At 45.3% G+C, this 27,397-nt stretch overlaps 1 protein-coding gene and 1 long non-coding RNA gene across 28 annotated transcripts in view; one reads left to right on the forward strand and one right to left on the reverse strand.

The window, feature by feature from the left end:
- The window catches only part of KCNMA1 (potassium calcium-activated channel subfamily M alpha 1), a 762,573-nt gene that overhangs the window by 281,218 nt on the left and 453,958 nt on the right, over positions 1-27,397 (forward strand). The window lies entirely within an intron of this gene.
- LOC145539745 (uncharacterized) lies at positions 15,126-24,783 on the reverse strand. The gene is made up of 4 exons (XR_014077929.1): positions 24,491-24,783; positions 23,394-23,603; positions 22,661-23,289; positions 15,126-15,763 (listed from the first exon to the last, which is right to left on the reverse strand). It is a non-coding gene; the product is annotated as an uncharacterized LOC145539745 (long non-coding RNA).

Here is a 27,397-nt window from a genome sequence, read left to right on the forward strand (position 1 = left end):
TTTGCATATTGTAACTCATTTAATCTTAGCAATGGTAGTATGGTAAAAGTACTATTCTCAACTCTTTTCTTTTCTATAGTAAAGACAGTGGACATTCAGCAAAGTCAAGCGTCTTATCTAAGGTCACACGGCATTCAGTGGGATCTCAGGACTAGAACCCAAGTTCTCTTGACTGCATAGCCCATATGCTTATCCCCCTGCAGAAATGCCTTGACCTTGGGAGTATGGCCAGTGTGGCAGAGCACCTCTGAGCCCCGCTTCAGGCCCACACAGTGAGAGACATATGGTGCTGTCTTTTGTAGTAGAGATACACTGGTACAGAGACTACAGAGAAAGCAGATGGGAGACCATTATGTATCTCACCCTTGACCTTGTGTTATTAGTATGCTTTAGGGGACCAACAGAGAGTACCATTCTTCTACACAAAATGAAGTCTAGACACAGGTGGCTGCTGCTGCCAGTTCAGCTGTTGTATCATGTCAAGGTCGACCCCTCTAGAATGTCAAGATTCTTTTGGCTTTTCCTCGTGGTTGCAAGAAGAAGGGGTGATATCAGAACTGCTGTGTATTTTAGGAAGAACAGAAGGGCAGCATCAGGTTAAGCTGTCTCCTCCTCCTCCTTATCAGCCTTCCTCCATATCAGCAGAGTATATGACATGGCCATTCAAAGCTACAAGTGAGGTGAGTAGGCAGCCTTTAAGCCTCCAGGACAGGTAGAAATCCACCTTGGACAAACCCAACTGCAGTGTCTACAATATTCCAACAAACCAGTGAAGCACATGCCTGGTGGTAAGCTTCATTCCTTGCCTACTCCCCGCTGCCAAGAGGGTGTGCCTTTAGCTCCCATGGAAGTTGCAGGCCAGCCTGGACTGGCGGCCTCATCCAGGTAGTGGCAAGTGGCAGGGGTGGGGGAGGCCGGGGCACTCAGCTCCTTCCTGCTCTGCTGCTGCTGGAGGTGGGGATGAACTCTATCCTGTCTGTCATGTCTGGGAAACTGAGACTGGAGTCTCTCAGCTCTCCACTGCTTGCCTTCTCTGCAGCCTGTTGCACAGCTCACATCCCAGGAGAGGCGGCAGATTAGATCAGTGAAGGAGTGGAGAAGCTGGGAAGGGAGCCGAGGAGGCATGAATGTGGATTTGACAGAAATTTCAAAACTATCATATTATTGATTTGGAAGAGACATGGGAGAGGAAATGTAAGAGACAGGTGTTAAGAGGCTCGGCTGAGCTGAGTGTGAGAGAGGCTGCCTGTGTTTTGATTGGAGGTAATATCAGACCAGGGTTTCTCAACCAACTTTTCATTATTCCCTGACTGTGGAGCCTTTATTTTGCATTTTTCCCCCAGTCATCTTCTCTACCCTTCCCCTAATGAAATTTTAATATCCTAGATGTACAGTATATCTGTCTAGGTACTGTATGTATATCTGAGCTTTTATCCAAGAGGAGTGGGGTTTTATTTTTTATTCACCCCCCCCAGTACCCATTTTTGCCCCCTTGGAGGAGATATGTCCCCATCAATAATATTGCAGTAGATACATCTCTGGGGTCACATATGGGTTTCCTTGGGGAGGGGAAGGACTGGCCCCATCCACTATGCTCAGACCTTGTGCAGAAGGGGGGTGGGGAGGAATCTCCCATTTCTCAAGTACCTGTTATATGCCAGGCACCAAGGCGGTGCTTCATAGACACGCTCTCACCTGACAGGTCACAAATGAGGGCATCAAGATTAAGAGGTTCACCCCTCCTTTGAAGAAACCAAACTTGCCCAGATGAAGGAGGTAATACTACAAATATGACAGAATATAGCTAAGTGTCAAATGGTTTAGAGCTGGTGGAGTGAGGAGAACAGGATGGACTGGAGTCTGTGGTGACACTTTCTGGAGGGGGTGGTTGGGAACAGGCTTCGAAGACCCAGAAATAAGAAGAGGAGGCAGGCCAGGTGGTGGGGACAGCAGGAAGGTAGGAGGCTTAGGGCCCAGATGAGACTCTGGCTGAAGATGAGGATTCTTACCAGGAAGCTGAGGGAACCCAGGTTGGAGCCTTCCCAGGCAGTGTGAGGAAGCCCTGGGGAGGCCTATTTATTCTTTGAGGTCTGGTTGGAACGGGGTCTTCAGCCAGGAATCCAGCTCTGATACTGAGCACAATGGCCATGAGGCAACGTGGTTCACAGGTTAGGGCAGGAGATGGTAACATAAAGAGCAGGCATCTGGGGTTCCTAACTCAGAAGATTCTGGAAATTAACTGGTCTTTTCAGAGTTTCCCAGTGGAGGAAATCTCTGAAAGAAAGTAGCAGAGTCTATGACCAAAAAAAAAAGACTAGAATCTTGTTTCCTTGTTCTCCAAAGACCCACCAGCTCCCTCATGTTTTCCCATAGTAGGTGATGTACCTCTACAGTGGACAGATAGTTACATGGGCCCTTTTGGACATGATGGTCAATGGGAAAAGGCTCCTATAACAAACGACCCCCAAATCTCAGTGGGGCGGTGCCACAAAGGCATGTTTCCCCCTTGTGCACATGCTCTCCATGCTTTGTATGGGGCAGGCTTCTGGAACCTGTATTGTCTTTCTCCCAGAGCCTTATTTTCTCATATGCTTCCACTGGTGGGGGAAGAGAGCATGGGGAGAATTGTGCACAGCTCTGGAAGTTTCTGCCAAGGTGTGACTCCCACCACTTCTGTTGATATTTCATTGGCCATTGTAGGTTACCTGGCTTAGCCTGACTTCAAAGGGGACAAGAAAACATAATCCTGCATGTGACCCACATGTGAAAAGCAGGGGATATTTGTGAAAGACTCTAAGGATGACCACAATGGTAATAATGAATGGAGAAGATATTAAACTGATTTTTCAAGATCAGGGGGAAATGTTTTCTTCCTCTATTTTCTCTAATGATCTCTCTATTAATCCCCATATTGTGCTGTTCAGTAAATATTTGAGAAGACCCTTGAGAGTCCCTTGGACAGCAAGGAGATCAAACCAGTCAATTCTAAAGGAACTCAACCCTGAATATTCATTGGAAGGACTAGAATCTGGACTTTGGCCACTTGATGCGAAGAGCCAACTCATTGGAAAAGACCCTGATGCTAGGAAAGATTGAGGGCAGGAGGAGAAGCAGGTGGCAGAGGATGAGATGGTTAGATAACATCACTGACTCAATGGACATGAGTTTGGGGAAACTCCAGGAGATAGCAAAGGACAGGGGAGCCTGGCATGCTGCAGTCCATGGAATCACAAAGTCAGACATGACTTAAACTGAACAACAACAACAAAATATTTGTTGGCCTAAGTAAAGTTAAAACTCCCAGGAACAAGGAATATGTTGAATAAGAGACCTACAGATACTTACTGAGGACCCACACACTGTGTACCAGGCACAGTGCTGGTAGACAGAGCAAAATCCCAGTCACTCAGGGTGGTGGGTCTTGTGAAGTTGACAGATGAGTTGAGTTCCGTCTGGCTTCCAGAATACCCTGGGCATCCCTCTATCCTAGCACCAGTCCAATTGCTTGTTGATCGACTCTCTAAATTAGAAATTGGAAGTGGGGTTGAGGAACCTTCCAGAAAAAATGGCCCGTGAACCAGTGGCAAGCACAGGCCACACATATGGCAGGTCTATGATACATTCCTTCACAGTACTTTGCTTTTGACAGTGGTTCTTTCATCCTTTATTCTGTCTGTTCCTTTAGGTAAGAAAGGTATTAGTTGTCATATTGAACAGGTAGGTAAGCAGTCTCAGAGCTGGCGCATTAACAACGTCAGCTTATTTCCTTAAGGATAGAAGCTCATCTCTCTGGCTATGTTAGCTGGGTTGGACCTGTGAAGTTCAGGCTTCCCATCAGCTCCCAACACCATCCATCAAATATTCTCAAATTGGTGGAGCTTAAAAATGACAGCCATTTGAAACTGAGTAGAATTCACTATTATTAAAACAGCATTCTAAATTTTAATCTTGTGCACCGACTCTTTAATAGCTTCTACTTTTGCTAAAAATTTATGGGCCATGCTCACAGACATTCAATTTAAATTCTGTCAGGCAAGACTGATTTCTAGTATCACCAGATTCTTCTTCCTTCCCTCCTCCCTCCCTCCTTCCCTCCCTCCCCCTCTCTCTCCCCTCCCCCTTTCTTCTAACTTTTTTTTTAAATAGCACTGAGTTAATTTTTTACTGCTTGGTGATTTGACAGAGTAAGAACTCTAAGAGAGCATGTCTTTATTTGCAACCCCTTTATCCTTTCTCTTCCAGTTGTTGGCCATCTTTGCAGTCTATGCATTGGTGAGGGAAGGCAGGCTCCTCTGTGGAAGTCAGATGATGATTCCTTTTCCTGGGGCATCTTTCCTCATCATCATAATACCAAATAAGTTTAGCAGTAAGTTCTGGTGCCCTCACCGCACATGCTGTTTCAGTGCTCAGTCTCTTTGTAGTTGCAAAAGTCTCCCAGGAAACACTGGCCCTCTAGGAAAGATGCCTTCCTTTACTGATGCATCTCCTACTATTTTTCTTTTCTATCTTCTGCCCGCCCCGCCCCCAACCCCTTCCTGCCATGTTACCTTCTTCCTCTCATTCCCATCCCAGTTTCTTACCTTCCACCAAGATTGGGGTGGGGGACTGGAGGGGGTGGGATTGATAAGGATAGACAAGGGCAGATAAAGGATGAGCATGAATTTTGGGGTCAGACCTGGTTTGAATTTCTCTCTTTGACAGTGGCTGACTGTGTGATGCTGGAAAAGTCACTTTGTTTCTCAGAGCCTCAGTTTTCTCATCTGTAAAATGGGGTTAGTGATACATATCTCCTAGGGGTATGTATCTCATATGGATCAAATGAAAAAATGCACTTAAAGTGCAGTGCTGAACACTGTACATAACAGCATCTGTAGCAAACAGGCTGTTCTTTCCTCTTTTCTTTTCTGTACCTCCTACATTCCAACCCAGCAGGTCTCAGCCCTAGATACCATTATAATCACCTAGGAGCCTCTAAAATGTGCCAAAATCCCCAGGCTTCAGTCTAGACCAATTAAATCAGAATGTGGGGATGTATGGTTGTGGCTCTGTCACTTTAAAAATTCCTTACAGGTAAGTCTGATGCATGCAAGAGTTGAGAATAGTTCCAGTTCCCTAGGGTTGCCTAAAGCCTGAATATACTTATCTTTAGAGATCAGAGGAACCTTGTGTTAGTGCTTGTAGGCAAAGATCCAGATCTCTCATTAGTGCTGGGATGGGATTTTAGTTTTTCTGACTGTACCTAAGAGAATAAAGACAAGAGATGGGGTGGAGTCATGGTTCGTGGGTAGGACTAGGTGTTCTGTTCCTTGTCTTCCTGGGATGCCTGTGCTTCCCTTCTGCCATCATCCTTGCTTCCAAGGGGTGGGCAGAGGGGGATGGGAGGGAAGGAAAGAGGAGGAAGAAAGGAGGGAAGAGAGTGGTGTTCCTCCTGGTGGCCACTGTCCACACATGGCTATTAGACACTTGAAATATGACTAGTCTGAATTGAGATGTGCTGTGTCATATACCCACAGAGTCAGACACGATTGAAGCGACTTAGCATGCACATATGTGCCATATACATATTCAAAGATTTAGTACAAAAAAGAGAAAATAATACATCTCATTGACACAAATTTTTAAAATATTTGGTGCATGTTAAAATGATAATATCTATTGGGGTTGTGTAAAATATTACTAAAATTAGTTTCACTTTTTTCTTTTTACTTTTTAATGTGGTTACTAGAAGAATTTATCTTAACTGATGTAGTTCACATTATTCTGTTTCTATCAGACAGCACTGGTTTAACCTCTCATTTGGCAGTATATGTTTCACATATATATGTAATTGTGTCTTAATGTTTCCTACAGATAGACATTTTGAGGACAGGGACTTCAGTATCCTGTTCATTTTCTGTCTGCCAAACACCTATTATCAAAACAGATTGTCTCAGCAGGCAGTAGTAGATGTTCTTTGTAGTTGTCATTGATGATGGTGATGGAGATGATGATGATATAATAAAGCTCAAATGTTATGTTGGTACTGTAATGCAAGGGTTTGAAAAACCCTGCAAGATGACACAGTTACATTTCTTAGAATAATGATCCTCAAGTACATCTTAATTGCTTGATTAATTTACACACATAAAGATCCTTGGTACATAGAGCAGAAATATCTTCAGTCATTTCTGTTTAGAGAGAGAAGCATTTTTTAAAAGTCTTATGATTAATAGTGAACTGTTGCTATGGGCCGGTACTAGGTAATAGGGCTACAGTGGTGGATGAATGAGATAAAAGTCCCTGCTCTTAGGACCTTACACCATGTGTGAAAATAAACACACTTCCAAGATAAAAATGTATATAGGTCAGGTGGCATAATAAGCAGCCTGGGGAAAAACAAAACCAGGCAAAGGAGAGGACATGCAGTGGGGTCATGTGGATGACTTGGGAATCTTCCATGGGGCTCAATTGAGTAAATAGCCATTGATCAGTGTTCTAAAGAAGGTGAGCAAGTCTCTCGGGAGTCACTTTATCTTCTTGTTTCAATAATTCACCTAACATCATGTGTCTTTGATTCATTTATTCATTCAACAGATACATGTGTTGAAACCCTTTTGTATGTTTCTGGCAGTGGTGAGCTAAAGGTTCTCCTGCCCAAGGAGCTCACAGCTTAGTCTCGGAAGCATGAGAAATGTGCCAATTATACATCACACTCTCATCCTCTTTAAAGCGGATCCTCACTAGGCAACACTTCAGGAGCTGCAGAGTGACTCTATCATATTCTCAGGTAACACAAGTGCTTCTCGGAAATATCCTCTAATGCAGGATGTACTGGAGCTGTTGCCTGGGGAGACTCCTCTCAAAAGGCCTGCGTCCTGCAAGCAAATGCGGCGAGGCGCTTGTTATCATTTTGAACCCAAAATGAGTTGAGGGCTAAAAATGGTGCAATTTCACTGCAGTATGGTAGTTGGAATTTAGGCATGAAGTTTATTTTTGAACTGCAAGCACAGGACTGGTTTGGAGTGATATGGTTTGAAAGGCCCCAGACCATCTGACCTGTCTCTTGAGAAACCTGTATGCAGGTCAGGAAGCAACAGTTAGAACTGGACATGGAACAACAGACTCGTTCCAAAGAGGAAAAGGAGTACGTCAAGGCTGTATATTGTCACCCTGCTTATTTAACTTCTATGCAGAGTACATCATGAGAAACTCTGGGCTGGATGAAACACAAGCTGGAATCAAAATTGCCGGGAGAAATATCAATAACCTCAGATATGCGGATGACACCACCCTTATGGCAGAAAGTGAAGAAGAACTAAAGAGCCTCTTGATGAAAGTGAAAGTGGAGAGTGAAAAAGTTGGCTTAAAGCTCAACGTTCAGAAAACTAAGATCATGGCATCTGGTCCCATCACTTCATGGCAAATAGATGGGGAAACAGTGGAAACAGTGTCAGACTTTATTTTTTTGGGCTCCAAAATCACTGCTGATGGTGATTGCAGCCAGGAAATTAAAAGACGCTTACTCCTTGGAAGGAAGGTTATGGCCAACCTAGATAGCGTATTTAAAAGCAGAGACATTACTTTGCCAACAAAAGTCCGTCTAGTCAAGGCTATGGTTTTTCCAGTGGTCATGTATGGATGTGAGAGCTGGACGGTGAAGAAAGCTGAGCACCGAAGAATTGATGCTTTTGAACTGTGGTGTTGGAGAAGACTCTTGAGAGTCCCTTGGACTGCAAGGAGATCCAATCAATCCATCCTAAAAGAGATCAATCCTGGGTGTTCATTGGAAGGTCTGATGTTGAAGCTGAAACTTCAATACTTTGGCCACCTCATGAGAAGGGTTGACTCATTGGAAAAGACCCTGATGCTGGGTAGGATTGGGGGCGGGAGGAGAAGGGGACGACAGGATGAGATGGTTGGATGGCATAACCGACTCGATGAACATGGGTTTGGGTAGACTCCGGGAGTTGGTGATGGACAGGGAGGCCTGGCGTGCTGCAATTCATGGGGTCACAAAGAGTCGGACACGACTGAGCGACTGAACTGAACTGAGGCTATTCTTGGTAGAAGTTGTGTCTCATCCAGTTAGTCCATTAAGAGAGGCACCAACAGATCCTTTGTTCAAGACAACCTAAGGTATTAAGACTCACATCCTACTTTATATATCACCTGTGCCTTTACTATTTCCCCTTGAGGGATGGGCTGGCAGAGTTGAGACCCACCCTGACCATGTGAAGCCATCCTGGAGCTCCAGACAGGAAACAGCATGAAAATAACATGTTTATTTGACTCATAGCTGTTGAGTCTGCATTCTTTATGTAAGAGCCCCGTTGGTCAAAAGAGTGAAGAATCACTCTTTCGTTAACTTCACCTTCAAAACTAGAAAAGTTATCTTTAGCAAGGTTAACACTGAGACTCACCACTGAATGAATCCAGTATCTCTCTGAGTGTGTCTGAAATTTGGAAGCTAAGATGAAGCTGACTAAATGACTCTTCTGAGAGCCACACATTTCTGTGGTTTCCACTTCTCTCCTCTCAATATCTAACCTGTCTTTTCTGACTTCCTTGCTGGCACCTCACAGATGTGTTTTTAATTCCCTGTCTAGCTCTGCCCGATGACCCCACAAATCCCCAGTGTTCAGTATCTGGTGCTCTGGGGAAGGAAGCAGATGGTGGGGTTGTTCATTCTGCCACCCTGGGAGGCAGGTGGAGGGGCAGCTAGGGTTACAGCAGCAGGTGGGTTTTCAAGGCTGAGCCTGAAGGAGACACAGCAAATCACTCAGGACCCAGGGCAGAGCAGCTCACCTGGAACCAGCCCTTCTGGCAGCAGGTGGCAGCAGCTGGGGACCATTGCAACTCTTGAGCAAGCAAAGAACTGTGTTGGGTAGGTGACTGCATTTATGGATTATCACTTTTTGCTTACCACCTCACATCTTTGCAGTGGCTGCTCTGAAGCCAAGTTCTCTGACAAATAGGATTTTGCCCATGTGTTTCTTTGATTCAGGGCAACTTCTCATTTCCCCCTTCTCCTCCCCTGGCCGACTCCTGTGCCCTCTTTGGGTTTCAGCTTTAAGCTAAGTGTCCAGAGTTTAATGAAAGGAGGCAGTGACATACAGTGGCTTCCAACAAATACCACTGCTGTCCCCTCCCCCTCAATCCTCTCTGATGCACCTGCCAATCACCTGCTGTGTTCTGTCCTTCTCTGTATTTCTGGAGCCTGGAAAAATATACCTGGTGCTGTGAATATTTGTAGCCTTGAGTAAATCCCATCTGTGTTCATGATATCATTTAATTAATTACAGACTTTTTTGATGATCCACTGAATGAGACGAAATGGCAGCCTGGAAAAGCCGAAATAGCCAAAAAAGCCAAAAATTTTCAGATAATCCAAAATTTCTTTCTTTAAGACTTTGCAGCCTTCCATAGAGCAATGTAGGGGAAGGGGGAAGATTATCTATCTTCTTGATCATTCCCATATTTACTAACTAAAAATGAGGATTTCAGTGTTTAAATATTATCAAATGCCTTTCCCTGCCTCTGTCTTCGGTATCATTTCACCCTTATTGGTTCCAGTCAAGGTGGAAAGAGTTGTTTATGGAAGTGGATGTGTTTCATTGACCCACTGTTGTCATGGTGCCATATAACATAAAGCACATTGTATAAACTGACCATAAAGATGATCAGGGTTATCTAAATTGTTAGTTATTATATTTCTCATGCTCAGATCTGCTGCCAGTCAGTGCGAGGAGCCTGGAAGTGTGCCAAATGGGGTGAGCCAGACCAGCATGGGATGTAAAATTTTCCAGCTAAGTCACATGTGATAACTGAGCTCTTTGCTGTTTAAGCAGGTGTATCAGAGAGGATGGAGAGGGAGGGGACAATAGGACACTGGCATTTGTCTGAAGCCAGTGTTTGTTACAGTCTCCTTTAGTCTAGATCCCATGTGGCTTTGAACACTGAAAAGAGAACTGAGCTAGCCTGACAGTAACAATAAAGACACTGATGTCTTAACTCCATGTCTATGCCACATTTTTGTTTACCCTTCAACATTCTGAAAAGAAGGTACTATTTCCATTTTACAGACGAGAAAAACCGAGTCCTCATAAGTTCTCCCCTTTTCTACATCATTCAGATAATAAGAGGTAGAACTGGGATTCAGACTTCTCCCTGGCTGCTTTCCCATTCTTTTCTCACTAAATCTTGTTGGCTGAACAGTCAGCCTGGGCTGTTTTGAATTTTCCATTCACTGGTAGCTGTGTGACTTGTAGAAAATCACATCAATCTGTGGGCCTCTGTGATCTTTTCTGTATAATGTGTTGCATGCTAAGTCACTTCAGTCATGTCCGACTCTTTGCAACCATATGGAGTGTAGCCCGCCAGGCTCCTTTGTCCATGGGGATTTTCCAGGCAAGAATACTGGGATTGCCATGCCCTTCTCCAGGGGATCTTCCCAACCCAGGGATCAAACCTGCGTCTTTTATGTCTCCTGCATTGGCAGGTGGGTTCTTTCCCACTAGCGCCACCTGGGAAGCCCCTTCTGTATAATGGGGATGGCACTAATTGTCTGCTTTGGAGGGATGTTAAGAAGATTGAAGAAACTAAGGTTCATGGCAGTGTTTAGGAAAGTATTGTGAGTTCAGAGTCAAATAGGGTCACTATCATTGCTTGTCTTCCATCCTGACTGCTGAACTTTCTCGGTCATGGGCTGGGAAGACTGAGCATTCTTTATAGGAGCCAAGCTATTGGAGCCCGGGCTTTTGAGATCTGCACAGCTTGTATAAGCCTTGTGAGCCTGCTGAGCTGCTCTGGAAGCTGACAGAGTGATGGAAAAGCAAGTGGAGGGTGGTCTCAAGCATGGGGTTAAGAGTGGCTCTGTTGTCATATGGACTGAGGGCCCTTAAACTCTCCATGGCTTTTAGGGGAATTGTAGCCCTTATGGATCTGTCTTTCATTTTAAGAAATTTCTGAGCTTTTTTTTATGTTGAACTCAGTGGGTAAGTGACTAAACAAACTTTCCCATCTCTTACTTGATCTGTCTCCACAGTTTGCTCAGGAGGGAGATAGAGGGAGTCAATAATAGGAGCAGGCAGAGGGAAGGGCATCATGCAAGCCAGGATGCAGGAGGGATAAAGTTTTCATTTTTGTTAAGTCTGACTTGGAATAATAATAACAATGAAAACCATTATGATAATAATAATAATAATTTTATACTTAATGAGTTCTTACGGTATACTTTCTATGCAATTTATATGCCTTACTTATTTAATTTTTAAGTAAACTTATGAGCTCAGTGCTATTTTTATGGTTGCTTTTATAGATGAATGAACTGAGATATGAAGAGGTGAAAGAAATTACCTCCTGATAGGTGAGGAGTTAGGATTGGAATCCAGGCAGTTTGATTCCAGAGGCTCACTCTTAATAAATATTCTCTGCCATTTCTTTGCAGTAGGTAAATTAGAGAAGAGAAAAATTAACTCAGGATAGGAGATTCATGTTGTTCAATTTCTTATTATCCAGGCCAACAGAGGGGAGCCAGTGATTCCCTAAGTAATTTATGTGAGCTCTGGTATACATTATGAGGTTCTTTTTGACGGTAAGTTTAGAATCAGGAGCACAATAGGTGGGGAAGCCCAATTAATGAGCCAAAAGACATTTATTCTCAATAATTGCATGTATCTGAACATAATTCCAAAGAGTCTCTCTCTTTCTGCCTTGGCAATCTCTTAGAAGTCACAACTTTCTACCTGCCTTTTGCCACTTGTCTTTTTCAGGACCACGGACAGGGCCCGGGTGTTGGTGTGGGCAAGCATTTTAGTTACGCTATACCCACGTCCTTGGCTCAGTTTCTCTTCCATGGGAAATTTTTCAAAGCCTTGTAGGAAGTCACAGTAGCATTGTCTGAGTACCCACATGCTGACATCAGAGTGTGCAATGCTTAAAATATTTTCCAAGGGTAATCTGCAGAGTGGGTAATGAGCCCTTTTCTGTTTTCTCTGGCCTTATTGGGACTTGATGGACTTGACCCTTTGCTTTACACTGTGGCCTGCCTGCCTTAGATTTTGGTCCTTCAATGTGGTTGGTTCTAAAAATGAAAGAAAGAAATAAGCATTTGCCCATTCTTCAATATCACGGGTGATGACAATATACATTTATTGAGTGCTTGTTATAAACCAGACTGTGCCTTGAGTATTTTGCATATTTTATTTTATTTAACCCCCACAAGCACAACAGTCCTAGGCAATGTGGATATCTATTTCAGTTTTATAGATGAAGAAGATGATATTAGAGAGACTAAGTAAATTGCTCACAATAATTCAGTTAGGTCACAAACAGTGGAGTAGAGCTCATATTCTGAATCTTAGGGTCATCTTGTATTTATTCCCATGAGATCCTCAGAATAGAAGGGCAGGTATAACCTTTTTCTGGGCAGAAATATAGGAGATGTGATTATATTTGATAAGATTTGATGCTCAGTCTTTTGTTCTGTTAACGACCCAAGCAGGAGGGTAGTGATGTTCTAGAAGCCAGGGATAGCAGGTTAAGTTGCCTTAAGAGTCGTAAGGCGTGGGCCCAGAAGCAAATATGGGTGTGCTGTGCAGAAGGGTTAATAAGCACCTCCAGTCAGGATCATTTTGTTGCAACATCTGTTGCTAACCCACTGCTGTGAGAGGGAATGTCAACCCTGATGCTGCCTGGAGTAACCTTTAAAACAGAAAACATTTGCCTGTTGCAGTGAGGACTGGTGTTCTTTTGGTTGGCTGACATAAATCCTCGTTTCTCTGTTTTCCCACTGGTGTATATGCATTTGTGTGAAGGCATACTGAGTAGGGATGACACATATGGGTGGAGGGTCAGCTCAGTGTGGTGTCAACTAGTCTCATTAATAACCACTGAATTGTAATATCATTACTAGATGGAACTTCAGATCCTTCCAGAAAAATGTTTTTCTACACAGCAGAGGAACCTGAGTCCCAGAGTGGGAAAGCAGGACTGAAACCATTCAGGGTGAGTGTTTGGAGGAATTCCCTGGCAGTCCAGTGGTTAGGACTCAGCACTCTCACTTCTGGGGGCCCAAGTTAGGTGAACAAAGATCCCACAAGCCTCACAGTGTAGTCAAAACGAACAAACAAACAAAAACAAAAGTCAGTGTTCAACTACTAATCCAATGCTCTCTCCATGATTCTATGCCATCAAATGTGCAAACATAATTAATAATCAGTAACATATAATAGCATTAATATTCAATAAAGCTTCCACCAACAGTAGGGCATTGGGCTGTATGTTTGGAAGTTTGTCAAGACAAAGAAAACCATGGTCCTTCCCCTCAAGAAGGGATTGACAATATAGAGTTTGAGATTTAAAAAGATATCATCATTAAAGAAGCCTATTTTGAACACTTATTATATGCCAGGTACTGTGGTACGTGCTTTATTTTTATCATGTCGTAATTTAAAACTTAGAGCAAACCTATTATTAACCATGCTTACAGATTAGGTTCAGAGAAGTTAAGTAACTATTACAAAACCTTCCATTATGAAGCTCCACATGGGGGATGCAGTTAATCAGGTACAATAGATGCTTAGAAAAAAACAGAACAATGAAGAGGCTTCACAGAGGTGAGCTTTGCAGGGGACCTTGAGCTAAGCCACAAAGATTGATTAGGATGGTGAAAATGAAGAAAGTAGACAGGACCCTCTATAAAGTGAGGAGTGCCTGAATAGTTTTCAAAGTGAAGGTGGAAGGTAGACTGGGGAAACAGTGTGTAGAGTGGTCTGCAAGAGTGAATGAATGAATGACCTTCTAGGTGCTACTGAGCACATTCCCTGTATCAGGCCCCATGCAAGTGCAAGGTGGCACTGGGCATACAGAGGTGAGAGACATAGACCCTGCACTAAAGAATGGGGGAGAAGACCCTGAAATAGACAACCGTCATCCTGATGATAAGGTCTGGGCAAGGAGCAGAGTGAAGGGACCATGTGAATTCTGAGGAATGGAGTCAACCTCAGTCCTCAGTGGTTTGATGAGGGTTGGGGCTTTATATTGAAAACCAGAAAGAACCAGGGAAGGATTCTGAGTTAGGGGGTGACCTGGGTGGGTCATCTGTTTGGGGAGACACTGCTGATCCTTGCTGATCCTGTGGAGGGTGGCCTGGAGACTGTAGGGGCAGTGCAAGGAGCACAAAGTTCCAACTGGTAACTGGCCTTGAAGGTCATTCTCTTTCCTGGTCTACTATTTCCTGCCTATGAGCAGGACAGGGAAAACTTCTGTTTGTGCCACTCCCTGGTGTGGTCAGCTGCCAGAGCTGCATCCTGAAGCCCAGAGCTCCCCAGAGCCAGAGCTTGAGGCCAACAGCTGGTATTACTCCACACAAAGGCTGCTGCCCCTCCTCAGCTGAGCTGGGGGGCCTGTGTATTCACCGTGCCAGCCATCCCGCCCTCCTCAAATCCCAGTGCTGAGGCTGGGCAGCTGCCAAAGGGCGGGCTTCCGGGAGACCAGGCTCACTGTAGGGGGAAGGAGGGGAGGGACACAGCTGGTGCCAAGAGAAATATTAACTTGACATTTAGCAAAGGAGTGAATCCATTCACCGCGCTGCAACAATGAGGTGTTTGCATCCTGAGTCACCTTCTGTTTTCTTATTGTCTTTCCTTCTCAGTGGTCTGACCCAGCTAGTCTTGGCGTTTAAATCAGTATGATAATGAAAGGGAGGCTTCCGGTCAGTTCAGAGTTAATATCTCTCTCACCCTGTCTCTCTCTCATACACCCCTACACACACACACACACACACACACACACACACACACACACACACACACACACACACACACACACACACACACACACACACACACACACACACCAGTCCCCACACACACACACACACACACACACACACACACACACACACACACACACACACCAGTCCCCAGACCTACAGTGATTTGTTCAGAAGTCTACTTCTCCCTGGTTCCTTCTTTGATGACCCTAAATGTGCAGTTCCAGCCCAGATGACTTGGACACCTTAAAATGCTTCTATCCTGGCCTGGCTTTCCAGCTACTAATGAAACCATTTCCAGGCAGGATGGAACATTGATTGAACTTTTGCTGTATGCATTCAGGAAGGCCAAGAACATGACAAAAATCATCTACATAGCCACGCATGGATTTTAGTATTTCAGGGGTTTTGCCCTTTTATCATCTTCCCAGTGGCTTGGAGAGGTGGGTGGGGTGGATGCCATTCTAACTTCGAAAGCTAAGATCTGGATGGTTATAAAGTGCCAGACTCAGTACTGGGTTATTTAGTTGTATTGTATCATTCAGTTTTCAGCAGGATCCAGTGGGTCCCATTTAAAAGATGAGGCAACTGGAGGATTTTGGAGTGTTCTCAGCTGGGAATTCCAGAACTGGGAAGGATGCCACATCTCCTTGACTCTAAAGCTGCCATCCTGCTGGTGCAGGGAGCATGGATCAGTCTGGAGCGTGGGCAGTATCCAATGGGCACCACTTCCTCTGGTTGCATCCACTCCAGTAGCCTACAGTGGTCCATGGAGAGTCTTGAGTGTTAGGAGGAGGGAACACTCCTTTTGCTTCAATGTCCAAGCTGCCCCCAGAATCCTCAGAGAAAATATTGCTTCTTATCTCCTTGTCTTACTGAAACTGGATCTTGGCAGGCATCTGAATATCTGCTTCAGGACCAAGAAGCTCACAAAATGTTCTGTCCAGAAATTGTCTCCAGGAATGGATACAGGTAGATGTATGACTGAGTTCCTTTGCGGTCCACCTGAAACTGTCACAATATTGTTAATCAGCTGTACTGTAATATAAAATAAAAAGGTAAAAAATACAAAAGAAATTGCCTCCAGGCCTTACCCATGACAGCTATAGACCAGTGGATGGTTCTGTTGCTTTGAGCCCAGTCTCAACTCTAGAACACGCCTACCCCTGAATTCCCAGGCCCCAGGCCCCTCACTCTACAGTATGAGGGAAATCCTGCAGGCCTGACATGACACCTGACCTCTAAGTTTTGCAGTAGTATGCCAGGCAGGAAAGAGAAATAGAAAAAAAAATAGATATATATATATAAATACATTTATGTTACATAACTTTTCTATGATCTCTGAGCTTTCACTCTTAGCTTTCCAAAGCTATCTACACATTCATATCCGTCCTCTAACAGCTTAGCAGGTACATGGTAAATCTCTTGCTGTAAAATTATATTACTGAAAAGTGATGGGCCTGAGCACATTTAGGTAGGGTATAAAAAGCCAACCCAGGGACTTCCCTGGTGGTCCAGTGGTTAAGAATCTGCCTGTCAATGCAGGGGACATAGGTTCTATCCCTGGTAACTAAGATCCCACATGAGGTGGGGCAACTAAAACTGAGTGCCACAACTACTGAGACTGTGGTCTAGAGCCCATGAGCTGCAACTGCTGAAACCCATATGCCCGAGAGCCCATGCTCCACAAGAGAAGCCACTGCAATGAGAAGCCTGTACACCCCAACTAGAGAAAGCCTGAGCACATCAATGAAGAGCCCGTGTGCTGCAAAGAAGACATAGTGCAGCCTACAGAAGCAAGCAAACCCACACATCCAGAGCAAAGTGCTGTCCTTTTTGTGCCTGTGTCCAAGTAGGTTCACAAGTTGGTATGGAAAGGAAAGGCCATAGCTTACCCTTGACAAAGACTTTGTTCATTCGAACCTCTTCCCACCTCAGAACCATTCTTCCAGTCCTGCCAGGGATTCCTATTTGTCTCTAAAGGGATAATTAAACTCCTGGGAGCTTTGGTTTCCAAATGAGAGGACCAGTTATTTCTGTGATGCACCAGTCTGTTCTCAATATGAACACCAGCCTCAGACCTTTGCCTTCCATCAGAGGTTGATGGGAGCCCAGTGCTCTGCTGATCTTAGTTTGGTTCAGCCACTTATTTGGTCCTGGCTATCATTTTAAGACTGAATAAATCAATCCTACTGGTAATGAACTTGTGTTTTCCTCCAGGGCAGTGGCTGCCAAATATGATTGTTTATTGAGACTATCTAGGGTGTTTATTATTATGCAGATTCCTGGGAACTGCTTTACATTGACTAAATTAGAATTTCTATAGTCTTTATATATTTTTAACATCTCAGTCCTCCTTCTAGGGTTTGGAAACAATGATCTCATTTATCTATTGGTTCCCAGGCAGAGGAAGATTTGCAATAAAATCCTCCCAGTGTGGGTACAGTGGAGCCAGTCCTCACTCCCACCCCCAGCCTGACAACTTTTATTTTCCTTTTAAGAAGCAGGGCTTTCATCAAAAGCTCAAGGCTGTTCCTCTGGTCCATCTTAAGCAGATCTCTCATCAAAAGCTCAAGGTGATTCCTCTGGTCCATCTTCTCTTTGCAAAGCACAAGTGGTTGTTCCAAGGGGCACTTCTGGGACACTCAGAGAACAAAGAGAAGAATCCTTTGGATTCAAATAAACACACCTGTGCCACATTGCTGTTGAGGTGCACAACATTCTTTATCCCCTTGTCACCTCTGGTGGTGATTTCATAATGAGCTTGGAGCACAGACTCTAAGGATTGGAATTCAAGAATTGCTAAGTAGGTATATAGTGTCCCAAGACTGCAAAGTGATAACCATTGTAGAGAGACATTTAATGACCACCAAATAGCCATGAATTTTCCCACTCTTTCAAGCCCCTTGCAGTTGGGTGGTCTGTGAGCAGAAATGACATGTATCTCTTGCAACCGAGTCAATTAAAAGCCCCTCCTTCTTCCTTGTGCTCTCTCTTGCTATCTAATGGTGATAGCAGAAGTTGTGTGTTGAGATGGTAGAATCACATGATAAAACCAGCCTGGATTCCTGAGTCATCTCTTTTAAAGAAGCTACCTTGGAGAACCACCAGACCCAAGTGACTTTGCATGAGTGAGAAATAAATGATGAAAAGTTAAATTCTGGGAAGTTTAGAGTTTCTTTGTTAGTGCAGTGTAACCTTACTTATCCTGATTAATGGACTTTACATTGTCTGGAGGCCAACTACCCTTATGCCTGAAGCCTCTAGTTCTCGGTATTTGTAGATTGCTTCTCCTCCTCCAAAAGACTGAATGGAACCAGAACTTTCTAGGAACCGTTTCAAGCTGCAGTAATGATTTACTGAAGCAGAAAAAACATGGTTATTCTGAGCCACAGAAGAAAAAAACTTAGGACTGTTGTCTTCCTTCCAGAAAGGAATTAAAAATACCGGCATATGGACAAGGGCAGAAAACAACAACACTGCCTGATCTGGTATGGATGTGTTTTTTGAAAGTATTAATTATACACTCATGATGTCTAAAAATATTAATTGAAATGCACACAACTTGTAAATATCATCTTATTCTGTCTGCTGGATGACTTGGGACAAAACTGTGCTTAGTCGCACAGTTGTGTCCAACTCTTTGAGACCCCATGAACTGTAGCCCACCAGGCTCCTCTGTCTATGGGATTTTCCAGGCAAGAGTACTGGAGTGGGTTGCCATTTCCTTATCCATGGGACAAAGCTAGCTGGGAATTAATTGATGAATAACTAGCTACAATCTGTGTGTGTTTTCACTGACAGTATCCTCAGAATTTGGGCTTCTTCCAGCTTTTCTATCTGTGGGAGAAGCAGTTTCCTATTCAGGAGAATTTTACTGTGTAGCAGAATTATCTAATTTGATCCTTTCTCCTCTGACAAGGGCAGAGGTCACTTATTTAGAAATGGATACTCATGTCGTATTCTCGGAGTTGTGTGTAAGAGGCTTATTTGGCGTATATGATAGAATGACGTTTAGGGTAAGGTACCCAAGAAGAGGACTTTTGTGCATCATGATGTCAGAATGGTATTCTTTCCATTGTGATCCATCACATAGCAAAAATTTCCACTGTGAGTAATGTACCTAAATGCCTTCCTGTAGACAGAAAAATAGTCAGTCATTAACAGCATAAATTTGAAATTTCTTTAGAAAAACACCTAAGAGAATGGATACCATCAGATGGGTTTTACTCTCCAAATATTTTCTCAGTCTTTTGCTCTTCTCCTTCTGGGAACCCTATAAAGGAGAATTAGTGCACTTAATGTTATCCCAGAGGTCTCTTAAATTGTCCTAATTTCCTGTCTTTTTTTTTTCTTTCTGTTCAGCAGCAGTGATTTCTACTACTCTGTCTTTCAGCTCACTGATCCATTCTTCTGCATCATTTAGTCTACTATTGATTTCTTCTAGTTTTGATTCAGTTATTGTATTTATATTGTTTGGTTGTTTTTTATGTTTTCTAACTCTGTTGAAAACTTAACTTCTTGCTCTGTGCATCCATTCTCCTCTTGAGCTTTTTGATAGTCTTTACAATCGTTACTCTGAACTCTTTCTTGGGTAGATTCCCTACCTCCACTTCACTTAGCTCTTTTCTGATGCTTTATCTTATTCCTTCGTCTGGAACATACTCTTCTGCCACCTTTATTTGAGTTGTTGTATGTATTTTTATGTATGGGGTAGGTTTTGTTTCTCGACCTTGGAGAAGCAGCCTTGTAGGAGGTGTCCTGTGCATCCTAGCTGTGCACTCCCCTTTCGTCACCCAAGCTGTATGCTCTAGGGGTTCCCCCTAAGAGGGCTGTGTGGGTCCTTTTGTTGTGGCAGGCTGACTACGTGGGGTCTGGTAGACTTGGTTGGCTCCTAGTCTGGTTGGTTGCCAGGCCCTGCCTTATATGGTTGCCACTGGCTGCTGGTTACAGGCCTGGTCACAAGGTGGCTGGTCATGGAATCTCAGGGGGCCCTGGGGCTAGTGCTGACTGACTGGTGGGCAAAGTCAAGATCCTAAAGACTCTAGGGCTGTTGCCCATCCACTGATACGTGAAGTCAGATTCCAGGGTTAGTACCTGACTACTGGCAGGCAGAGCTGGTTCCTGGAGTCTGTCTGCAGGGCCCAGGGATCCCAGAGTTCGTGTCAGATCACTGCCAGGTGTGGAGCTGGCGTGTCCAGTTGGGAATGAGGCCAGGGTGTCCAGGAAGTTGCACTGGCCTGCTAGTGGGTAGGACCAGGCCCCAGCTGGTCCCAGGGTTAGGGTCTGGTCTGTGTTGTGGGGTGTAGTTTTCTTCCATCTGGAGCTTGCCCCGTGGTGGGTGAGGCTGGTCTAGAGGCTTGTGCAGGGTTCCTGGTGGGAGGGACCCATTCCTATCCCCTGCTGGGTAGAGCTGGGTCCTGGCCCTCTGGTGGGCTGTGCCACATCTAGGGGGCATGTCCAGAGGCTGGCATGGGCACTGTAGTCTTTAGGCAGCCTGTCTACTGATGGGTGAGGCTGTTTTCTCACCCAGTTAGTTGTTTGGCCTGAGGTGTCCCACAACTGGCACCTACAGATTGTTAGGTAGGGCTGGGTCTTGGTGTTAACAAGCAAATGGCACCACTAATACCAGCTACGGAGGCAGAGGGACTCCCAAACATGATTGCCGCCACTGTCTGTGTCCTCATGGTAAGTTCACACACACACAGCCACCTGCAACCCCACAAGTCTCTGAGACCAGCAGGTAGGTCTGGCCCAGGCTCCTATCTAATGACTGCTTTTTCCCTGTGGCCTGTGCACCCTTTAAGAGTGAGGTCTTTATTTATCCCAGTCCTATGGGGCTGCTTGCAATTAAGCCCCGCCACCTCCAAAGCCAAATGCTATGGGGGCTCATCTTCCAGGTGAAGGACTCCCCAGGCTGGGGAGCCTAGTGTGGGGCTCAGAATTCTCACTTCTATAGGAGAACATCTTCACTAGAATTATTCTCCAGTCTGTGGGTCACCCACCTGGGGGTATGAGATTTGATTGTATCACAAGTCCACCCATCTTCCCCATCTCCTTGTGGTCCTTTCTTTATACCTCTAGTTGTAGAAGATCTTTTCTGGTAGGTTCTAGTCTTTTTCCTCGATGGTTGTTCTGCAAAGAGTTGTGATATTGATGTATCCGTGAGAGGTGATGAGCTCAGTTAAACTGGCTCCTCTCCGATCAAATCTATTTTATGGAGGATGTGAAATCAGGCGGAGAGCTGCTTAAGGATGGAGTGTGGCAGGGGTGGGGAGAGGTGAGCAGGAGGCTGTAGTGGAGGCCCCAGGCAGCCCGAGAGCGCTGACCTTGGACAATGAAGTGCATTTGGGTGATGAGCAGTCCAGATTTGTTAAGGGTGGGCCATGGGTTCCTGCCTTGGTGTATCATAAAGGTCCTGTGAGGTTGATTTCTTTCACATTAAACACAGGCTTCCTGAATGTTTTAGAGTTGTGTTCAGGTTTTTCCTGTAACTTTCAGGCTGGAGTCATGTCATATTGTATGTAAGTCAGATGATCTTGTCTGCTCAGTCTCAGATGCAGTGGGGTTGGCAGGTGAGGAGAGAGAAGTGAGACAGAATCCAAATCAGAAAGTGCTTTCCTTCATGCATCCTGGTCTGGCGAGTGACCGGGAGGATAGCAGGAGTGGGAAGGCCTGCCAAAGCTCTGACATTTGTGTGGTGAGAAGGGTTTGGCCCAGTGACACAGAGTGCCACTGGAAAGCCACCAGAGCACCTCCTTCCTTCTGTTCGTGCAAGTTTGTCTGGGATCTAGGCATCAGCTTCAGAGTTCAGAGCCACATTCAGATTCAATTCTTAGGGAATTGTTTCTTTCCTTTCTTGCAGAAAAACCTTCTTGAGGGTTTGGGGGATATCACCTCCCTCTTAAAGGCATCTCATATCCAAATAAGTCCCACTATTTCTTGTGTCCCCGTGGTGTTGACACCCACCTTCTCATGGCGCTTACCAGACCGTATTTCTTTTGTGCCAGTTAGAAGCTCCTTCTCCAGAATTCCGCATGGGGGCCTTTGCCATTTTGTTTAGGAAAAATATGTTGATGAATGTCTCTTGAGAGTGAGGGGTGAGACCTCAAGGAGAATGTTCAGCTATCAAAAGACACCATCAACTTCCTTTTGCAGAGTGCAGATTCTGTTATCTAGAGGATCTTTTTTAATGGTGAGCACCAGAATTAGTTGCATATGACAGTTTGCCTGTAGATCAAGGCAGGGCTGAATTGTCCTGCATCAAAGAGGCTGCATCAATCAGGTTAAGCCATGCTATGCTACAGTAACAAACAACCCCAACAATGGCTGGCATAACACAGGAAAGGTTTATTTCCTGCTCCTTCCGCATATAATATCAATCATAGAGGACAGAAAGGAGGAGAAGGGAAGACTCTTCATTAAAGTTTCTTGGCGAACGAAGCTGAATGAAGCTCCAACTTTACATTTACTTCTAGGATCATCCTGGTTCAAGACAGTGATGCACCTCTGGATGGAAAGCTTTCATCCAGAAATGGCACACACCAGTTTGCTCATGATTGATTGGTCAGAGAAAACTGCTGGCAACATATACCTTCAAAGGAGACTGGAAGATATACTACCAATTGCCCAGGAAAAGGAAAAAAAATGCAATATTCATAAATAACCCTAATGATGTCCATAGAGGCAAAGCCCTATCTGGAGGATGAGTGTCAAGGGGCTTTTAGAGGGAGAGTGAGAGACTTAAGCTTCTTAAGTCCATGTTTCTACCTTAAAGGCTATTTGGGGGAGGGTTGGGGAAGAAATCCTTGGTCAAACCATGGCCTTGAAGAAACTGGGTGAACTCAAAATCTCCTACGAGACCCACTTGTCCTGAGGTGCTCAATTTAAATCCATTCTCCACCTTACCTGTGAAATCTTCAACAGTCTGTGTTGGTCCCCACTGCCTGTGTCTGGGGGCATGGGTTGGAGGGCAGGGCAGGAGGGAAGGTCTCAAACAGTGCCACATCCAGAGTGTAAGTCATTCAGGGCAAAAGCAGAGGCTGTATACATGGCACCGGGTACTGGATAAACCAGAGATGGCCGACATCTGAGCTAATGTCACTGTTATTTTTCCTCCTAGATCATAAATTCCTCAAGGTCAAGGACTGTTTCTTATTTATATGCATGTCCCCTGCAGAACACAGAACTACTCTGGGCACAGCAGGTGCTCCATTGCTTGAGGCTTGTTAGTGGGTGAATGAGTGAGTGAGTGAATATGTCCCTCCTTCTTTACCCGGTGCTCTGAAGCTGTGCTGTAGGCTTGCAGCCAGGGGACAATGTTGGGTGGACCAGAAAAGCTCTTCACTCAGCGATCTGCTCTCCTCACTCCACACCCAGCCTTGACTTCTAAGCCTGTTAAAGCAGTGTAGGCTCCCACTGCTCTTCAAGTGGTATACAGAAAGCTTCCTTGACTGTTCTTGCTTATGCCGATGGATATTCGACTCTGGAGAGGGACTCCACCGATATGCTGGGAGGCACATGGCAGTGTATGGGCCCTGGAACATGACATGGTTGGTGGATGCGAGGCAGTGGAGTGAAATATCTGGGTGTTGAGGGTAATGGACAAGAGGCTGTCCTTGGAATTTCTTCCTTCACTTACCTCCTCATTCATTTATTACTCGCTCCTTTACTCACTTATTTATGACTTCTTTCATTCCTGCTATCATCTGCGATGATAATGTGGGATAATGCATATGGACCTCCTGATACAGTATCTGGCATGTGATGAATGCAAGTAAGTGTATTTGTCCATTCAATCATCAGCAGTATTTTCAGAGTGTCTGTTTTGTTCCAAGCATTCCACCAGACCCTGGGAATAGAGTGAAGAACAGATAAAGAGGTCTCTGCTCTCAGGGAGTTTGCATTTATGTGGATGAATGGAGTTATTATTACTTGGAAGTATTTGTGCTCTTCTAGGAAATTACAGAAATTAGCAGTGTGGTTTTGCTCCTGAGGTAGATTAAAGACTAGTGGGAGACCAAACATAGGCATGTGAAATATAAAACACAATGAGGCAGCTTGTGTGGGGCCCTAAGGGCTGGGCGGGCGGGGCTGTCAGACCCCCAGGTGAGGGGTGCTCATAGCAGACTTCAAGCTTTGGAAGGGAGGGGAGGCAGGGAAGGCTCTGCTGGTGGTGGGATGGGGGTGAGGGGTAGAGGAGAATGGATTGTGACTGCAGATTGTTCTCCCCTTCCTAGCTTTGTGACTGTGGGCAAGTTAACTAGCCTCTTTGATCTCCTTTTCCTTCTCTGTAAAACTTCATGGGGCTGGTGTGAATTCATATTTTGTGAAGCTCTTGGAGCACTAGCAAATACAGGAGATCACTCTATAAATGTTTGTTATATCAGTGCATGAATAAAAGTGGGGTGGTGGTGTTGGGGTATCTACATTGAAAGGTATGGCTGGCTACATGGAGAAGAGTCCTGAGGAGCACTGAAAGATGATGAGTAGGCTGGAGCCCACTCAGATATCCTTCCTCAAGGACACATTTAGTTTCCTTCTTTCATGCCTGTCCCTCTCCCTCCTCTGTCTTTTTTGCAATCTCCAGCCTGTGGGCAGTATCTGATTCACCTCCTCATTCCCAGTGCCTAGCACAGGGCTGGAAAGATGGATGGTATGCCAGGATTGTTCAGTGAACCAATGAATAGCCTTTCATCCATGTCACTGGATTCTGTGTCTATTTATTCAGGATCCAACCTGTCTTCCAGGTCCCCAGACTCTCAGCTCAAGTAGTCCAGCAGCCTAGAAATCCTTGTATTCCTCCAGCTTCCCCACCTACTGAATGTTGTGCCACCAGCCACCTTTGGCTGCTGGTCTTTCTCAGATCCTCCCCCAGGGCACAGAGGGGAGGAGGGGTCTTCTCTCAGCAGGATACCCCTCGATTCATGGCAGGTGATGGGTGGGAGCTGGAGCTGGACTCATTGGTAAGGAGGGGCATCCATCTCATCAGCTATTACTTCTTTATCCTTGGATGGCTCATTTTCCTGCTTGTCCTCCCAAGGCCAGAAGTAGTCATGATAACCATCACAATCATCATCACCATGACAGCAAACCAGCACTTAGGGTAGAGTGCTCCTGCGTTACCAGGCACCATGTCAACTACTATACCTGCATTGAAGCAGATGTTCCTGTGCCCACCCATATCCCCACGCCCAATCCCAGGAGTTTCTTGAGGGTGAATCCTGAAGGTAGACCCCATCCGCACAGGTGCCTCCCTGCATCTCTTGCCCTAGGGTGCTCTGTCTCCATGAGAGGCAGGCCAGAAGTGCCAGCAGTGACCCTCTAGCATGGGTGGGTTAGTGGAATAGATAACCCAGCTCTCACCTTCAGTGGGACACCCCCTTTGAAGAGCCCCTGGAGGGACAGAGCCCTGGTCACCCACTGTTGGTATAATTGCTCATCAGTGCACCCAGCACTGGTCTCCTCCCTTGCCTGTCTCACTTACTTACACCTCACGTTGTTTCCCTGGATTGTCTTCCAAATTAATTACTTGTACCAGGTGTTGGACTTCAGGGCTGCTTTTAGGAGGGATTCAGCTAAAGATTCCTATTATTATCCCCATTGTATATATGCAGTAAAAGAAGTGACTTGCCAAGGTGACACAGCTGGTAAGTGGTGCGGCCAGGACTGAACCTGGCCCAGGTCCAGAGTCTCTGGCTGTCATGACTGTGCAGTCCCTACTCGCCCTCTGACTGTGACTTATAAGTCGGGTGCTGTTTACTCCAAGACTTGGGATCCCTGAAGCAGACACAAATTGCCCCCACATTTCTAGCTCGGTCTCCTTGAGAATAGTCAGGTGGTAATCTTCCACCTGGTCCAGACAGAAGCCCTGCTCTCTCTTTGTTGCATCAAGGAGATGCCAGCCCCTTCCCCCTTAGTATTTGCTGGCAAGACACAGTAAAAACATTCCTGGATTAAAGTCACAGTGAAATGACACTTGAATTCTCTAGGGAACAATTCTGCTATGATGGATAAACATGTTAATTACTCAGAATTTAACCTCCAGCTGCTGCCTTTGCAGAGCGTTTTCCTCTCAGCCTGAGCCTGAGGTCTGGTGGGGTGGACTTTCTGGGAGCTCTCTGGACCCCCGAGGCTCCCCACCACTGCACACAGCCCATACCCAGAAGATAGTAAGTGGAGACACCCAAAGTATAGGCTCTGGTGCTATATGGCTTGGGTTCGAATCCCAGCTCTACTATTCAAAACCCGTGCACCCTTGAGCAAGTACTTCAGTCCTGCTATGCCTCACTTTTTCTATCTGTAAAATGGGGTCATTGTGAAGATTAACTAGATTAGCGTCAATAAAGGACTTAAGGACTTTGATGCATTTGTACTGTGAAAGGAAGTGTTTGCTGTGCAGATGGCTGTTTCAGGGCCCAGCTTTCCCCTTCAGGATTTGCTGGGTTCTTTTATCTTTTATGTTCTCACTGCCTTAATCCAGTCTTAGTGAACTTGAAATACACATTTCCCTGAGCCAAGTTTCACCCTTCCCAAAGGAGAGTGGAGTGAGGTGCCTTTGCAGTCTTCTAGGATGTGAGTGTGTGTGTGTGTGTTAGTCATTCAGTCGTGTCTGATTCTTTGGGACCCTTTGGGGTGTAGCCCACCAGGCTCTTCTGACAATGGATTCTTCAGGAAAGAATACTGGAGTGGGTTGCCATTCCCTTCTCCAGGGGATCTTCCCAACCCAGGGATTGAACCTAGGTCTCCCGCATTGCAGGCAGATTCTTTACCACTGAGCTACCAGGGGATGTGAGTAGGGACCTCCCATTTTTCTACTTGTATATTGAGCATTTAAAGAGTCCCTACTAAGTGCCAGGCCCTACAGTAGCCATTGAGCTGCATCCTCCAGGCAGACATGGCTCATGACTGCACACAGCTTTCCTCCAGGAAGGTGGAAGCACAATGAGCCGTCTGTTGCAGCCTGGAGTGGTGGGTGCTATGACAGAGGCCAGAGGGTCCCCTCTGGTGGTGTTCCTGCAGCACCCTGTGATGAGGGCAGCACATGGCAGCATAGGCTTTGGAATCCAATCGCGAATTCTGGTGCCCACTAAGCATCTTTGCTGTGTGACCTCAAGCAACACACTCAACCTCTCTACCCCTCAAGTTCCAGTTCAAAAATGGGGCTGAGTTGATAGACTTGTGAAAATTCAGACAAAATCCTAAGCCCAGTCATCCAGAAAGCACTTAGTGACAGCCAGTATGATGACGCTGATATTGCTAAGGATAACCTCTCTAAGTGGGAGCGTCCTTGCCTAAAAATAGCACCTCCCTCACTCAGCTTATGATAAATGAGAAGATAGTACAAAACACTTAGCACTTTCTGGGTGCAAAACACTGCCCGGTGACATTTACTCTGGGCTTTTTTTCATCAGTGCCCCTCCTCTCTCAGCTCCTACCTCACTTGGGGGCCTGGAGGAGCCCCACCTTCCAGTTGGAGCCCCAGTTGGGTTCCAGGTTCCGCCAGGAGCCAGGCGAAGAGACATCAGCCTTCAGGTTGCCTTACACAGAATCATAAACTTCTGGGTTCCCCAGGCTGGAAATGGCTTGCTGCTGATGGGATCATTAAGAGTGCCAGCCAGATCTGATCTCTGCATTCGAAGGTTT

Source organism: Giraffa tippelskirchi, chromosome 2 (genome assembly GCF_054371585.1).
Source record: "Giraffa tippelskirchi isolate mGirTip1 chromosome 2, T2T-mGirTip1v1.2.pri, whole genome shotgun sequence".
Taxonomy (NCBI): domain Eukaryota; kingdom Metazoa; phylum Chordata; class Mammalia; order Artiodactyla; family Giraffidae; genus Giraffa; species Giraffa tippelskirchi.